This window comes from Mizuhopecten yessoensis, unplaced genomic scaffold (genome assembly GCF_002113885.1).
Source record: "Mizuhopecten yessoensis strain PY_sf001 unplaced genomic scaffold, ASM211388v2 scaffold1313, whole genome shotgun sequence".
Classification (NCBI taxonomy): domain Eukaryota; kingdom Metazoa; phylum Mollusca; class Bivalvia; order Pectinida; family Pectinidae; genus Mizuhopecten; species Mizuhopecten yessoensis.
Genome location: NW_018403984.1, coordinates 1,981,604 through 1,999,130, shown reverse-complemented (window position 1 = coordinate 1,999,130; position 17,527 = coordinate 1,981,604).

Here is a 17,527-nt window from a genome sequence, read left to right as displayed (position 1 = left end):
ATGTAGTTTATTTTGTAAGCTTTACGGCTTATAAGAAACAGGGAGTAAAAAAGCATAATGATAACGACCTTTTCAGGTTCAACGTTTCAGTAGAGTTTCAACAGGTCATATGTAGAACATACAGCGAAATTATCCCAGCGAGAAAACCAAACCACTCTTAAAGCCCTCACAAAAGTTGAGGTGATTTCAAGACAGATGTCTGCAGAGACACTGCAGAATAGAGGAGGTCGGATAGAAGGGGGAAACTATGGAGGTCCCAGGTGTTGTCATGGGGGCAGTAAATTAAAATGGAGGTCCCAAGTGTTGTCTTGGGGGCAGTAAATTAAAATGGAGGTCCCAAGTGTTGTCACGGGGGCAGTAAAGTAAAATGGAGGTCCAAAGTGTTGTTGTGGGGGCAGTAAATTAACATGGAGGTCCCAAGTGTTGTCACGGGGGCAGTAAAGTAAAATGGAGGTCCAAAGTGTTGTTGTGGGGGCAGTAAATTAAAATGGAGGTCCCAAGTGTTGTCGTGGGGGGCAGTAAATTAAAATGGAGGTCCCAAGTGTTGTCACGGGGGCGGTAAATTAAAATGGAGGTCCCAAGTGTTGTCACGGGGGCGGTAAATTAAAATGGAGGTCCCAAGTGTTGTCGTGGAGGCAGTAAATCAAAATGGAGGTCCCAAGTGTTGTCGTGGAGGCAGTAAATCAAAATGGAGGTCCCAAGTGTTGTCGTGGGGGGCAGTAAATTAAAATGGAGGTCCCAAGTGTTGTCTTGGGGGCAGTAAATTAAAATGGAGGTCCCAAGTGTTGTCTTGGGGGCAGTAAATTAAAATGGAGGTCCCAAGTGTTGTCGTGGGGGACAGTAAATTAAAATGGAGGTCCCAAGTGTTGTCACGGGGGCAGTAAATTAAAATGGAGGTCCAAGTGTTGTCGTGGGGGCAGTAAATTAAAATGAAGGTCCCAAGTGTTGTCACGGGGGCAGTAAATTAAAATGGAGGTCCCAAGTGTTGTCACGGGGGCAGTAAATTAAAATGGAGGTCCAAAGTGTTGTTGTGGGGGCAGTAAATTAAAATGGAGGTCCCAAGTGTTGTCACGGGGGCAGTAAATTAAAATGGAGGTCCCAAGTGTTGTCTTGGGGGCAGTAAATTAAAATGGAGGTCCCAAGTGTTGTCATGGGGGCAGTAAATTGTCATGTGGGCAGTGAATTAATTCCTACCTCTTCAAATCTTTAGGGATTCAAAACGACTCACCTACAAACAGGGAAATGTTAGATATTTTATGAAAAAAAGAATTTGATACTTCTCCAAAAATGGATTCTATTTATATTTTCTTTATGGTTTAATTGTAAAATAGAATTATTTTTATTCACAAAGGTTTTGATACAAAGTCCAGTTTGGAGGGTTTTGACATTTTCTTTAACTATCAGCTTATACTTATGTACTTTCACAGTTGCCGCTCCATAATTCTCTGACCCTGATTTAATTTATTCACACAATTCTGACGTCATATTTGCAATCCAAACCTATACATTTAATATACATGTGTAATGACAAGCTTTATCTCATACTTTTGTTTGATTCTTTCACTTTCATCCAGTATAATAATACTAAGAAAACTACAATAATTCACCATACCAAGCAGAGATCTACATTTCTGTAATGTATCAGCTAAGAAACGAAAGGAGTTGTGGACCAAGACGTACGTTGGCGATAAGTGAGATGACAAGTTTAACTATCGGCATTATATCGAGGTTTTACTGTTGTAAAGTATAAGGCAATCATTCAAAAATGCTGTGTGTCTTCCTGTTCTGTAAATACCTTCTTTTTAATGTGTTAGTAGAAAGTTCATTTTTCTTAACAATGTCAAAAAACAGTATTTTTCTGCAATTATCATATGTCTTGATAAGATTAGGTTATTTAAAAGTAGAAATCTTAAACTGTTTGGTAAGACCTCTATATAATTCCACTCGTGTAATTTGCCACCTCGCCTATCGTCAACATTAATTAAATCACTCCTTCCGTTTCTATTTTTCTAACAATTCCCTTTTACGTGTATTTCTCCCTCGGTACAAATGGGAAAGAAAACAAATCGCTGGGAACATGCTGGCAGTATAACGAGGCTTTTCTGTAGTTTCAAAAGGAGCATGAATAACAAGCATTTAGAATGCTCTGCATGTGATCAAAATAACGAAGTTTACTTTTTATTTTTTTTAAATGTTTACTCGTTTAGAATTTAAGAAGGATACACATCCATCTCGGAAACCAGATAGCTCTCCTCTCATTGGCCCATTGTTGCCGATTGTTTTTGCTCCGGGGCCAACCAGACGACCAGACGTAGTTAGTATAAACATTTGTTGTTATTTGTTGATTTCATCCGGCCGTATGTACTAGTATAATGACCCTATTCAGTAGCCATACAGACGAGTTCATGCACAGACGTAATTGATTTGACAAGGAGAAACAATTGGAAATGTAGACTATACGGGAAGCTGAACAAACGAAACACCCAAACATACGGAGCCAGAAGCAGTTAGTTTTAAAAGCTATAAATCTGGGGTTTGTGTTTTAAAAGTACATAAAATTAACGGATGTTTCGCTTCTGGGTTTGAAGTAATGCACATTCCTTTGAGCTCTTTCATACTGGACCAACCAAAGAACATGTATATATTCCCGGTCTTTACCTTCCTGCTTTGCATACTTTTTTTAAAAACTGGGTAATTATGCATGTATATTCTTAAAGTTATAAACCTGATATATAGACAAACTTACAAACAGAAATATTTTGCAATTTAGACACGTTCTTGTTAATCATCTAACAGATAGCAAATAGTAAAATCGTCATATGTCAAAGAGAAACCATTTATAAACCTGAAACAAACATTATTTATGTTTGGCATGAGGTTTGTAACCAATCACAGGCCACGACATATGGTTGTGATGACATTAAAACGAAGGTAACCAATCACAGGCCACGACACATGGTTGTGATGACGTTTCAACGTAGATAACCAATCAAAAACACGACACATTGTCGTGATGACGTTTTAACGTAGGTAACCAATAAAAAAACATGACATATTGTCATGATGATGTGCTGTGCGCTTTAGTACCGGGTTCTGATTATCGTACCACGGAGCATGAAAATCACCTAAACTTCGTGAACACTTATTTTCACGAGGGTTTCGTCCCAAAAATACTGACACAATGGTCGTTACTCTCAGTCCAATTAACTTTGGTGTAGTGCACATGAATCGCATTGCACGTGCACTACACTGCAATGTATCTCTCACATGAAATTACACAGTTATTGTGATGTGTGATTTGCTGATTTGCTATGAACGAATATTTGCTGTATATGCAATTGAGGTAATTAAACATACGATATATCGCTTGTTTCAAAACATTAACTAGGGCCTATGCAATTAAGTTACAAATTGTACTTTTGTAAAGTCCTGAGCAGTTTTAACATTAAAAAACTGTGTTTTTGACATTTTATGAGAGTTTTATTATGTAAATATATTGTTCTATACTGTAAGTATGAATATTGTTCCTATACGTCGGTGTATATTGCTTTTTTACAATTGTGAAGGTTGTCATTTTGCATGTATGAATGCTGTTGTGTAGGACTTTATTGTTGTTTTGATGGTATAAATATTGACATTTACATGAATAATGTTTTTTTCTTTTTATGAATATCGTTTTTCTACGTATAAATCTTGTTGTATAGGTGTAAATAATGTCGTTTATTATGACATCACTATTCCTCTTTCATAGGTATAAATATACCTAGCTATTGTAGCATTAAAAGTGTTAACCATATCATTTAATATGTATAAATACTTCTGTATAATAGGTATGAATCTGATCGCTACATAAAATCGAAATGCAAATAACAGGGTGGTCAGCGGACGCAACGGATAGCGCAGTTGCCGTTCACCTGAGCCTCATTGTACCATACGGGCCAACAAGAGTGATTTATTTAAGTTGATTAAATGTTAAATGTTGCTTATCAAGAAAATAAAACTAACCTGAACAATTTGTTACACTACATGTACCTTGTATTTTGCCATAATCTTGGATCTGAAATTTACACACATGTACATGCATAACACTAACTGCGTTCCGGCCGCTCAAATAGCGCATACGTACTTCACATCACGGGAAACCTAGGGAGAACCTAGTTTCAATCTCTTTATAATTGATTTACATCGTATTTATACACTTTTTATAGCAGTATATTAACACTACCGGTACATCATATGACCAAAACATTTCTGAGTAGAAATTGGAAACGGGTTCACGTATTATATTAATTCATTTTAAAGCTAAAAATTCCAAAATTGATTACAAAGAACGAATGGAGGAAGAATTCCTTTTGTATTAAAACATAATTGAAAATGTACATTACGATAGAGGTGCTACCTATGATGTATCTTGGAGGGCGAAATATGTTTACGAGAAGTTGGTTACAACGTGGATTTATGCTCAGCAAATATAAAATACCGAATTCTTTGACTAATTATCTGCTCTTCCTGAACTGTACTCTTGGCTCCAATTACGCAAATGAACATTTTGAATAAAAAGATAATTTGGAAATATAGAAATATGTATGCTTAAGTCGCAGGGAGAAAAAGAGTAATTCTCCATAACCATATTGATGGATTTTGTTGAATATACCCTAATTGTATTCAACATAAAATGCAAATCGAAGGCATTTAACTCATTCACCCCTGAAATTTCATAATGAATTATTCCAACCTTTGAATTGGAAGAGTTCAAATGTGTTTTCAGGCGTGAATGAGTCAAAGATTTACCACTCGTACATGTAAGCATACCATTTAGTAGACAATCACTAGAATGACCAATAGAACAGGAATGCTATAAGATATACTGTACTGTTATATAGTAATGTTTCCAGTTAAACAATTGAACCGATATTTTTCCAGGAATGAAAATATTGGCACGTTACTACCTGCAACGACCAAACTTTTACTCTATCAAAACTGCCGGGGACATAATAACGTAAAGTTTACATAAGATATCTTATTAAAAAAAATGCACCGATCGGGATTCGAACCATGGGCCTCTGAGTGTTATACTGTCGCTCTAACCAACTAGGCTACCTGGTCACCGGCGATCGACCCAGTCCATTTCACTGTATAAAGAACGAGATTCTCGCGAGTTTGAGAAATGAAATGAATAAATAATACGATCCAGTAACATGTAAGAATAATGTCTTATAGTGTATGCAGTAAAGATGTACCAAAATAACTAACTTCCTTCCGTGGTTTCATTTGCATCTGACCAAAAAAACGTTTTGAATGCAGTGAATAGGGAGAACCGATTTGATAGGTCAATACCAATCGTTATCTCTTCACACTGTGACAAATATCACTTTTGATTTCTCTGACATTGTGAAATATATCAGTTTTATCTAGTTGACAGAATTCAATATCTCACTATGGCAGTAATGTAATAAATATAGGATACTTCATGTTTTTCCCGTTGAATACATCATATTTCATGCCTTTGTGAGACTACATATCGACATTTATCAGGAGTGCCGCAAAAAACACGAGTAAAAATATCGGTTTGTTTTGCCATATGAGTAAATTATATATGGTTTTCAATGGGGAAAACATTTTTTTTTTAATTATTACATTTTTTAAGTTGGAAAAAAATGGGTGGAGATATCCGTGCAATTCCTGAGAAGATATTAATGTTCGGAAAGCAGATATTCCGTATAAACGAATTCGAAATTCAACAGTTAATTGATAAAACCATCAAGCCGAGCAGTAAGGGTATATAGTACGGTTAATGCAAATTCTGTGTAGAGTCGGATATGTTTTTGTGAAAACTCAACAGGTTTAAAAGATAAAATTTTGAGATATATCGCCATTGTTTCTGGTTGAAACAAGCGCGTTACATGTCAAACACCAATGGACCGTGAATGATCGCTAATAGTTTTAAAAATGAAAAATCAAATACATGGCTCGACGCCATGCTGGGTGCGGCCAAGCATACGTAATTTGGCCTCCATTTTTACTAAGTCTGCCCCACCGTGATCGTATCTCACTTCAAAACCTCACAAAGCGCTTTACAGACTTGGAAAAACAATATCAAGCGCTTTACAGACTTGGAAAAACAATATCAAGCGCCTCACAGACTTTGATAACAATATAATTTCAATAAAAATATGGCATTTTCTATTCCCCCTTCATGCCAGCTCAACACACACAAAAACCACCACGAATTGATTTCAGACTCTTTTTTCTAGTTTTTAAGTTTTAAAATTAGAAATAACGTCAAAAAGCCAAAGATAATATACAGAGATAATGTGATAGAAACAGTGGCCTTTGTCGGCCAACAAAAGGGTGTATTCGACTCCACAAGCTTAAGGGATAAAGCGTATAGATGGGTGAGAGACAAGACGAGCGATTTAACAACTGTTACTAACTAGCAACGTTATCTGATCGTTGGTAAGGTTATCTTCCTTGTTAGTGAGTACATACACAGTCTTCTTGACTAGCCCCTTTACATCACGGGGACGACCGTTGTTTGTACGGTAAAACAGTCGAGACAAACAAGGAAATATTTGAAAGATACTGAGTAGTGTGTATATTGTACATTTCTTACCCTTGTTCTATGATATTTGTTTCTCCGAGCCTAACAATGTTTCACGAGAGCAAGTCTGGGCCTGAAACACGATTAATCGAAGAAGAAAAATACATATTGGGGTAAAGATGCTTGCGCGTCATTGTTGTAGTCTGTTCCAGTCTTGCTCTTTTTTTGTAGAGAGGCTCCGAACAATAGAAATAGACGGAGAACCTCGAGCGCGTGAGGTCGATTCAAATGTTTGATTTACTGTTATGTGATCATGTAATCCAATCCCACACACACGCTGTGATATAGATAAGATATAACAATGTTCTTTAAGTATGTTATCAGAGTTCGTTCCTGAGTAGCCATTTCAAAAACCTAAGTACTACGAGGGATTCCGAAAGCCCATGGGTAGCCAGTTTACAAGTAAAAGGATCCGGAGAGGAACAAGCTCTAAAGAAGAACGAGAGATCCCGTAAGACCCAAAACAGTTAAGAAATGCAAGGACCCCGAGAAAGTTCGACTCCGCTATCATTCGAATAACCGTTTCAAAGTACGAAACGCCCAAACTGCTCAAGTTACAAGCTCACAAACAAAAATACCACGAGAGGTTCTAAATATCCCGAAGACATTGAAACCCAAAAAGTCCCCGGTAGTCATCTCTGAAGGAACAATAGTAACCATGCGTACTAAAATATCACTTGCTTCATACATAGTGTCCCGGGTGGTAGCGCACAGGGGATGTCCCTATAGGAGAAACCCCACGTAGAATTTCAGACATCATCTCGTCAAATCCTACACTAGACTTTGAACGGGTTTTTTTGTTATTGTGTATTTGTGCACGTGTTAATATTATATATATATCTACTTCATGTTTATGTCAATAATCATTGTTGTCATGTAATTGTGAAAAATGAACGACGGGAGAAGGCTTTGATAAGTTGCAACAATTGTCCAATCCCTTGTTCAAATGAATTGGCAATAAAATATGTTTAAAGTAAAGGACGTATAACTCCTTTTTTACTTACATCCTGTACACTATGAACGTTTGGCGTTATAAGGGCGATGTCAATATATCGGAGAAGACATACAAGAAATAAATAGAAATAAAAGATGACATTGACAAGAATGTTAGCGAGATAGACAATAAAACGATAGTTATATCGCGGGTTTACGGTACACATAATCAGAGACGTATATGTCTCTGACATAATACATCTGTCTTTGTGAATCATACTATTGAACTTTCACCCTAAGAACCATACATTGCGTTAACTTTGCCTTCCGACAGTGCTTTATCACAAAAGATATTCGATTGATGACAAATTGTGATAATTATAATTAGTTACGGACTAATCGAGTCGCGATGAATATTCATTATGTCTTGCATGGCGGTAATACCACATACTCCGGTATTCAAATGAGGGGAATTCTTTTGTTATATGAAAATTGTAGACAGGCATCCTACAATCTTAATGGCTGCTGATTTTATTAGACGACAGCAACAGTTTCACAAACATCCATGTTAAACAGTCAAACACTTAATCACGGCCAAAGACGAATTACAAAGAATTGATAAGGCATACAAATTATTCAATTATCCAAATTACATAAATATTTGCGAATGTATTCACTTTACAAAGCAATTAAATGATGATAGTTCAGAATAATATGTATCAGTCTTTCGTTAAAGCCAATATATACCAAATATAACTCGTTAAACGAAGGCCATGGGAAACTAACTTCAACATAATTGCATCATTTTAATGAAATTGGTTTCCTTTTGAAAATTACAAATACGCCCTGGACGAGGCTCACCGGAGTCAGAAATGTATCTAAATGATTGTTATTGAAACTTCAAATTGTCACTACTCAATGAAAATAATTTTAATGGGAATATAAATATTCAATGCGTCAAGTTCGTTTCAGCATGCCTGACGCATTATGCATATTTAGACGTCGTAGTATATGAACATGTATACACATTATGATGGTTATTGAGGAGACAAAAAATACGTTTAACACATCCTTTCATTATCTCGGATTTTGTGGTGTGTAATTTTTGTGAGTGTCGAATAGAAATCCAAAAACAGGGCAGTTCCCCTAAGTTAACATGTATTTTAGTAACCAAACGTCTTATGCGAGTATGTCAGAAAAGTAATAACGGATTTGGATATTATGATCCAATATTGGCACTGGAGGATGCGTATTACTTAAATAGATTTGTTACCCCAACTACGACCCCCTACCCAATCCCCCACCCGATCCCCACCAACACCCCATCCCTTATTCCCCACCCCGACCCATAAACAAACAAACACGCACATTCATTCATCAACACAAAAAAACCCTTCTCCCCTCCTTGTTTGGAGTTGATATTTCTTCTCTGAAATATATTTTTTCTGAAATGTAGCCTTCCTGGGCAAAAGGCGGTTAATTTATGAAAGTACAGTTTATTTTAGGGAAGAACTGGTTTTTAATTAATGAAACACGCTTTTAGGCTATTGTTCCATTAAGCAGCATATCGTTATACAACGCATACAACACTTAAGTCGTCAGAAAGGTCAAACCCCCATATGTTACGTTACCGTTTTAATTAATTTAAAGTTTTTAGTTTCAATCTCGAAAGTCAATGTTCATTTCTACTTTTGACGTCATGAGAGATCCAGCGAGTCTAGACGTCCATTGGTTAATAATAGAAAACAGAGATTTCAATCTGTAAATAGGTGTTATTGTAGAAACTGTGAATCAGTCATTCTCGGAGATGTGGCACCACTTTTACTGGGACACGACTGAGTTAGTAGGGTTAGAGCTGTAGTTGGAGACAGGACGCACGCCTCAGCTCACTTAATATTCAGAAGCGTAGTCAACTCGACTCCACGGTAGTGCTATAAGGAAGTAGTCATGCTATTCAAATGTGTTTTTTGTTGCGTTTTTTTGTGTGTTCATTTCACTTCCTGCTTCACTTCCCGAGACGTGGGACATTCTGTCGGGAGAAGAGTGATATAATTCTGGCGATGTCTCCTATGATTGGACGAATGAAAACTAAAACTAAACAATCATTCATTCTATTAAATTTCGAAGTCGGAATGAACCACTTATTAACAAAAGCCAATTCGATCAACAGAAATTGATCCATTTTAAAAGCGTTTGTAATTGTGAAATTATTTAAAATCATTCGTTTGCTTGGTCTTCAGAATGCCGCTTCTTTTTCAACGGATGAGTTTCATCGAATTGATGTGGCGCCTTGTATCTGTTCCTCCGCTTCCTTCAGTAATATATGTGGCTGTATTCCTGGGGTGGGAGCAATAACAGGAAGTTCGTACGCGTCTGTAATATGTTCCGTGTGTAAGCACTGAGCGTAATCCGATTTGTACAATTCTACAATGCATATGACAACCAATTTTGAGTAAGAATCAAGAAAAGAAAATAATAAGTCCGTAATAAATAAGAAAATATCAGTATTCAAATTATAAAAAAATATCCGTAATGCGAGTATTTCAATTGAACGTACGTACGGACTAGCAAAATCTGTATTACAAAGCACGTGCATCATGTTGTGCAAGTCTTGTTAGTTCTAATTCAGTACCTGGTATGCTATATGTACATCATACCACACTGTGGTGGAGTTGTGCTCGTTAGTCCAATGTCAGGGGATCCTGAACGGATTTTACAAAGGCTGCAGGGGATTGACTGGGGTAACCTGGGGTTGTCCGGTTTCCCCCACAGTTGGATCCCCGGCGCTCTAACATCCGGGCGACCAAGAGTGATAAATTTATGAGTTGAAATAACTTGTTTCATAATTGTTGTAAAACAAATTAAGTTTATATATAAATAGAAGTTTTCTCGGATTTTCTATGGAATCAACGACTCCGGACAATTCATTTAACTAGGTCATCTCCGTTGCACGAGCATTGTATTGTGTGAGTGAGTTTGCTTTGTCAATTGAGGGTATACGCGCGCATGTGCATAGCTGATCATTTTCTTATACATCTTCGTTAAATTTGGCAGAATAGGACAACTAAGTGTAGCGTACAGACCATTTCGTGACATCAGCTGTATGCGTCTTGTTGGCGATATGATAGCAAAACATCACAAAATGACAAATATTAGCGCGCGCAAAAGAACAGTCTTATTTAGGTATTTCGGTTATACCTAGGACCCTGCGCCACTGAGCATGCAGTACAAAAGAAGAATTAGTTACATTTTTAATTGACGGAATAAATGTACATATATTTAATAAACTGCGGTGAGGTATTTCGTGTTTGGATTTTCTAGCTCTTGTTATTCATTCGGTGAGCATCGACGATCTTAGCAAATTATGAAAAATGTGAAGGAAATATATCTTATTATGATGACGTGGTTTGTTTAGAATGTGCAGATGTCTGCTATGAAATTTTATTTCTTTTTTATATCCAGACTTTTACAAACAGTTATGACAAAATGGCGGTTATCTCTGTTGCGATCAGACTCTCAGTGTCGGATGTGCCTTACCACCCTAGTTTATACAGTCAGTACAACTACCAAAACCCTATCGTCGGCATAATCTGTTTATCAACTCATAAATAACAAATAAATGTACATAAATTACTTTTTACATAGTTTATGGGTTCCATTCTATTGTATTGCGCATATAATGAGGTAGGGACGTGTAGACATAAACTATAGCCTTCATTGTGGCGATATCGCATCTCCGACGTAAATAAAACGATTACACAAGCTATTTAGTATCGGTTAGGAACCCTGTGCTATTCCCTGTGAATACCTAATTTATGTCTCCCTTCTCTATCGAACATGACCCCCTTTCTTTTTCTTTCTCCATGGGTCAAAAAAAATAATCTTGTACAATGTATTTTTTTCGTGAAACTTTTCTAGCAATTATTTGTTTCTCGTGACAGTTTTGTGAACAGTTTCTCATAAAATAAGGTGGGCTTTTTTTGTGAAAATGTTCAATCTGATACGAAATCTAAGTAATTGCCTCTGTTTATAAAATGAAACGATAAGTACAAAAGTAGCTTCTTAAATCAGCATCGTCGTAATCGTCGCCGCCATTGTCACCTCCGCCGCCAACACAATCAGTCTAAACATCCCCTCTTACGGAGATAAACACTACAAGGAAATCGACTAGAAATTCATAATACGGAAACGTCATTATGAGTAACCATGGATAAATTAGTTATGAAATTTAAAAATATTAGATTTTTTAGTGAAACCACGGTTGGTATTCTAAATTTTTTTACAAGCAACGCATTTTGTTGAATGAAACCAGTTGTTCACGAAATGGAAGCGAGGAGAGATTGCCTCAGGAATGTCACCAATTTCATCAGAATTTGTATCTATTAGGTTTACTGTTAAATAAGTTTTTTCCTCATCAATCTCACTATTGAATCGACTCACATTCTTTATTAAACTATTAAAGTTTTACAGTTAGTGTCTGCCTGTTGGTAAAATAATATATTATCGTTGTTGTCGTAATAGTTTAAGAGTTGAAATCACTACGCTTGGTCAAATGTAAACATTTGAAATATGTGCATTTTTACCGAAAATGTTATTTTGTTTTTCTGAAACATTCCGCGTATATATTATCATTGCAATGTGTATAAATAATTTGCAAAACGTTGGTGACCATGCTTTGCGGCGTAACCATGATTGACAAGTCATGCGAGTAAAGCTTTTCTTACATGGTATGTCGGTTCTCTATTTCTGTATTTAGAATCCCAATTGATCTAATGTAAGGCACTCTATTATCATCCACAGGGATCAAAGGTCATACGAGTGTGACGGGAAGGTCACGAGCTATTCATAATATATAGATGAACAGCGAAGAACAATTTTATTTTTGTATGGGTTTTTTTATGATTATTATTTCTTCTTATTTTTTATTATTTCTTTTCCCCTTAAATATACATTAACAAATACGATTTTATGTCGAGATAAAATAAATATGGTCAATACATGTAAAGGGCATAAAAGAGGAATAAAATGTGGTCTTTTGTTGGCATGGAAATTTTCGCCATGGTAACGAATTCATAAAGATCACTTGATAATCCAAACAATGGTATCATCCGGAACACCTCGGACCTTTCTCACAGAAGGCACGAGTTGTTCCGGCTGCAGCTGGCATGTCTGTGAAAATGTTTTAAAAATCCACAGAAGGCAGGGGGTCATTATCAAAATTATGCACTTTTAAAAAGCTGTGCACAAGCTCTGACGTCTTTTGAACAATATTTATTTTTTAATATATATGAAACAGGTTTTTACGACTAAAATGTATCACTCTTGTGTTAGCCAAAATAAAGCGCATAGAAGGTTTGACTGTTGAATGAAGCTGTCACATAAATAACTGTAAATGCTTATATATGCAATTCTTAATAAGCTGCGTGTACTTAGAATTAACATATATGTATATATGCTTAACACAAAATGCGCGTTAGTTTAACCAGTGTTAAGATTAACTCGTTTTCTGGCTATACAACGACGATAATTCACCAAATTCGAGCTTGAGACTGTGACATTTACCATCCATAATGTACAAATCGGCTATCAGTGTCAGCTGATATAGAACCGCTTGCTGTGGATTAAGATGCATGATGTTGAGACGCACATAGTTTGTTAATATTAGCGCCAATTTATATCCATGTGTGCACGTGTGTCAGGTATGACGCAACACTAGCGTTTCAAGTGTAAATGTGTCATATGGCCTAACAACCTCATCACTGTACGTTAATACATCCCGAACGAGGGATATAGATCATATCGAGAGAGAAAAAAATAATTTAAAAAATCTTCTGAAATAATAGGACCTTCATTTTTATTATAATCAATCGACCTTTCCAATTAACATGTTAAAACATCACCTGTCAAGCGTCCATCGGCGTAATACCTGGAAATTAAGTGTTGCAGGAGACTGTTTATGGTGGCAGGCAAATCGCTGAAGCCTTTAAAGGATTAGATCGGGCAGAAAAAGAGCCCCGGTCCACCTAGTTATTAGATCTGTTGGCGTTGTATGGATAATCCTATCTTGTAAAAAGAATTGCTTTTACAGAAACAACTAAACAGCAAGGGAATCGTTTCACCTGCCAAAATGAGTGAAGTTACTGCTATGGCTCTGTGAGACCAAAGCTTAGAGGACGTCTAGTTCAGCTCGATAATGGATTCCCCGCACTGCTCTCCAAGATCGACACTGAAGAAGTACACCAAGACTGATAGTCTTCTCTTTAACATCCGATTGTCTGTTGGCAGGCATCAGCTAAGAAATACTTCAGGGCCTACAGCGGGCACCGTAATCAGTCTTTGAGAGCCAGACTACAGACAGGGCATTGGGTTTCTGTGCAACAAGTATCAAAACATCCAACAGACGACGGAACACCTCAGTGAGACATACAGTAACAAGATCTAAAGGTCAACGACAGGACGGCATATGTCTTTTAGATGAATGCCACAATCATCAGCCCAATCACAGCCAGTGGAAGGAAACTGGAGGACGCTGTGCTCGCACAAAGGATAGAGAGAAGGGTGAAGAAACTACGACTAGGCCTCATGGTTGAGTGTCGTATTCTCAAAGAGGATAGAGAGAAATATTAAGACGCTACGCCTAGGCCTCATGGTTGATTGTTGTACTTACACAGAGGATAGAAAGATAGGTTATGACATTTAAACTTGATCTTATGGTTGAAATTGTACTTTCCAAGTAGATGGGACACATAGGTCAAGGGACCAAAACCGGACCTCATGGAGAATTGTGTACTTTTGAGGTGATTTGAGAGGAATATGTCTATACATTGTCTAGACCTCGTATATTAGAGAATAAAATTCACATTTGACAGAGGGAGATTGGCACTTTAGCAATTAAACTGACCAATAGGACACTTAACCTGCCCTCAGTTATTAATTCATATTTTTATGGATTCCTTAAATCATACTTGTCACATTGCTGAACAACTTTACGAATGGTATCAGTTTTGTAACTCGTGAGCTATAAGTATACCTCCTTCTCGGTCAGGAAAAAAAGAATACAGGAGAAAATTAATGTATATTTTATGAGAAAATGAAACTCATGAATGTATCCCAGATGTGTCAAGTTGAAAGGATTGTACCGTTTAACACTCGTCAAAGTATGGTCAACTTTATAACTCAAAAGAAAATAAAGCAACGCGTGTTATATTGTTAACTGTCAAATATTGATAAGGGAATAAAGATAATCTCATTTGTCGAGAAAAAGGACAAGACAAACGTCTTATTACGAGTTTGATTCGAAGCAGGCGTAACTAACGGTACGGACAACATAGCTAGATAGTTTCAGAACTACAGGGCCGACCAAAACTTTGATTGTTTACGTTGTTATGTGGAAAAAAAGGTGTTTAGAAATTCGTAGATAGGGAAGCACACTGGGTTATATACCACATAACTATTATCTACACGGAACTATGTAAGCTGAATTATCCATAGGTGTTTTTGATAAATGGATATTTTCGTGTGAAAAACCTAAAAGTGACCTCAGTCGAGTGAATTCTGAGAGACCTGGGTACAAAGTGATTCGTTATCTTCAGCCATCAGTTTACCGGTCGCTAAACACCAGTCAAGGTCGTCGTACACAGTATATCAATTTATCATACGTTCTGTCTGTTCGTCCGACTTACTGACAGATGTACATGTATATATACGTATTTGTTCGTCCGAAAAAGATGTCACCATTCTTAAAAATTATGTATTTTAATAATCTTCCGTACCTCTGACAATGAAACCTTGCCCTAGCCTCAATAAGTCCAGTGCTTTCAGTCTGCAATAAGGTGCTTAAACTTTATCACTCCCATATAGAGTTGAAATTTAGACAAAAGCTTAGATTCATTGATGCCTACACATTGTAGCATGTTTCCGTGATATTCGGGAAAACGACTTCCACCGTCCCGTCGTGCACTTTACATAGGGAAGTAGACATACATATTTAAAAGATAATAACTATTATCTTGAGGTAATTTATCCATGTTTACCAAGACTAAAATAACCACAATGGATGTTAAAAATTATGCAATAAACGAGCTTCAAACAAAAGCTGCTGACAGGTTGGAACTATGGTCTGTAGGTCTCAGAACTTCAATTCGACGCCGTTATACTATATTGTTCCGTAACGACAATTTTACGGTAGTATTTAAAAGGATGAAAATTTGCCCTTTTTGTATAATAATTGTTTTTATGATTAATTAAAATGTCCATGTCGTATAGATACGAGATAAATATTAAAATGCTTGTTGACGAGCATGATCGATCTCACTCAGTCTCGGTTGATATGACTGCTTATCAGTATTGGACAACGCCTGTATTGGGATTTGTTAAAGATTACCACCCCTCGACTGAGATAGTTTAGTCGAGATAGTAAACAGTTAATTGACTATATGACTCCAATATACTTACATTGTAATAGCCTATTTATAGCAGTGGCTGTATAGTTCCGTTTATCAGTCCTACGTATGAATGTGTGTTTGAATGCAGATAAATAATCAGGGGTAAAAAGTCACATGTTCGATGGCCAGTCCTAGGTGATCATGTTTCGTTTCGTTAAATAGTCCATACGATCAGTCTGATAATTATATCAACTTGACGTGTAACCTCGTGATGAGCAAAAAAAATAGTGATGGCGGTGAACTGATGAGATATGTTAGTTTAACTCTAACCTCTCTTAAGCTAATGTCAACGGCCGGGCTATACCATCTGGTCTGTTTGGAAGGGGTTATTTGTATCTTCATGTCCAAATAGACAGTGAAATGATCTCTTGAATATTACTGAATTCCCAGCATACCGTTTTATTACTCGTCAAATAAACACAGCTATAATATGTCTGCTACTTAATACTAAACATAAAAGCCTCTTCCATGACAGTATTGCAACTTCGGGCAAGTTTGTTATCAAAATCACTTTCCCCAAACACCAGTGCCATTTTAAAGTGTTTGTCCTGGCTCTGTTAGGTGTTTATCATGGGATATATATGCCGTTAGTCCTAAAGCCATACTGGTCAGTGCTATACGATAACGTCTTGTTACCTTGTACCAAAATTAAAGTTTAATTTAAGTTAAGTTCACTACTTGGAATCCATTTATTGTTTTCTTAATCACTGTTCTACTCTTTCTTTGCCGGCGATGTATCCATAGGCCCCCATCCTCATATAACCATGGCAGTTCTGAGGACGTTAAACCACAGACAGACGAACCGATACAATATCTGGTTTGATCCTCCACATAGGACTCAAACATGCTCCCCAAAAGTACGTACACACACACACACGTATGTACAACTCCAATTTTGGACAAGTTAAACAAAGTATGTTAGCTCAGTATTATATTTCACTCTTCGATCAAGCCAGTGTTAATCGATTTCTGTTTCGAAATCATTTATTGATTGAGCTGATATCACCGTCGGCATCCTCTAGCATTTTCAATACTGGTAGAGAAAGGAAATGTGCTTTATTTTAAGTTTTGAATGTTGTAGATAAAGTGTTATGTAATGACCACTCGTGTAGTGTCTTTTGTAATAGTTATATATAGTTAGGAAATATTTCCCGTTTAAACGTCTGTAGCTCAAAGTAAGCAGGTAAGGCATTTAAGCCGCTCAAGATATGACAGAGTCGTATTAGGACAGAGAGATGACGACGGAACAATAACAAAGACATCGTAAGTTGAATTAAATTCTAGCTTATCATTTAAACATCACTCCCCCGCAAGTTTGTGTTTTTCTCATTCATTATAACTCTTAAAAAATGCCGCCTCGTTGCTAGGGCGTAACAATTGATTTAAGCATGTCACACACCCGGATCAGCAAACATTTCGAGTGGTCAATCTGCGTCTAGACAAGGCTTGAATCAACAGAGTCCAGTCATGATCGCTTGTGTCCACATAGCTGTGTATAGCCACTGGGAGGTCGCTGAGGTCACGACACACAAGCCCAACCATATGTCCA